This window comes from Triticum aestivum, chromosome 5D (genome assembly GCF_018294505.1).
Source record: "Triticum aestivum cultivar Chinese Spring chromosome 5D, IWGSC CS RefSeq v2.1, whole genome shotgun sequence".
In the NCBI taxonomy this organism is placed as follows: domain Eukaryota; kingdom Viridiplantae; phylum Streptophyta; class Magnoliopsida; order Poales; family Poaceae; genus Triticum; species Triticum aestivum.
The window spans coordinates 83,333,329-83,334,829 of record NC_057808.1 but is presented as its reverse complement, the minus strand read 5'-3'; positions in this window follow the sequence as shown (position 1 = coordinate 83,334,829).

The window sequence follows — 1,501 nt, the reverse complement described above, 5'->3', positions numbered from 1 at the left end:
GGTGGCGGGGCATTGGCGGGGCGGTGGCGTGGGGATCGCCGGAGAAAAAGCTCGGCATGGGGGGGGCCTAGAGGGATGGTCGGGGCGGCGGCGGACCGGCGGTGGGGAGTGTTTTCGGGGCTGGCGGGGCGGCGCACCGCCGACCGCGGGCGGCAGGGGGCTGCTGTTTGGCCGGTGGTGGCTGGCGGCTCAAGGGGTGGAGGTTGAAGATGAACTGCAGGCCCTTGATTTCGTATCCAACGGCTGCAAAATCGACTGACCAGAGATGAAAAAGTCAGTCGAACGACGTGTAGCCTCACCTTGCTAGTGCGTTCAGTTTCGACAGCAAAATTCAGTTTCGACAGTTAAGTTCAGTTTCGACAGTTAAGTTCAGAGATGAGCGGCTGATGTATTTTACATCTAGCACTTTGTGGTTATGTATTTTACGTCATGTATTGGAGATGCTATTAGAATTCCACTCAGGTTAACGATGTTCGTTGTCTCTCTTGTCCTGCTTCAACCTCGGCGTCGTACAACTCACCGGAGCTGCTCCAACGATGAAACCCTCCATCACAGCGGAGCAGTACTTCGGGCTCCATCTCCAGATGCCTAAGATCTTCTTCCCCTCCTCCGACAGCAAAGTCAGCCAGAGCATCCTCACCGGCCAACCCAATCACGCTGAGATCGACATGGCTTCGCCAAAGAGGTTGTACACTTGTTGCATCTCTTTTTTACTCTACATGTTATATATATTGTCCACTGAGCACACGGATTTTTTCCTTTAGTGTCTCCTTGAAAGAAAAAACGTAGGAATTTTAATTTTCACTTGTCCTCCTTTTCAAATTCCTATTCATGAAGCACAAGACTAAGAGATAGTAGCATTATAGCATTATAACCGTATATTTTCTTGTGGTTTGACTTAATCTCACCATGCTTCTTTGCATCCTGTGATCTTCCAATTGTTGTGAATCAAACACCCAGATTGGCAGAAATCCTGTGTTTTTCAATTCTCTGTTTTGCACGTGCATTCCTATCCTATTCCTGTCTATTTCCTATCCCTGCATTGTTGGAATCCTCCAATTCAAACGAGCCCTTACAGAATTACTTGTCCTACAGATAGTTGTCAAAGAAAACCTTGCGTGGTTTGTCCCGCTCCTGCTGCGTCGTCGTCCACCCCAGCTCAGCTGCTCCAACGACAGAAGGGTCCAGTACAGTAGGGATCCGGCCTCCAGACTGTCTTTCGCCGCCTCAGATCTTCTTCCTCGCCGCTGGAAGCCATGAAAAATGCATTACCATCATCAACCGAGCAGATGACCTCGAGGACTACACGGGTCCACAAGAGAGGTCGCACTCTTTCGTGTCTGCTTAAGTTATGCATCGCTTAATATTACATGCTACTTTATCGTCCTGTTCACCGATTAGACTCTGAGTTAGCTCCAAACTAATGGTCAAACTTGAGTTTTTAAATGGTTGTGGGGTACATATCGAGGCCGCTATCAATAGTATCTATCTACTATCTGGT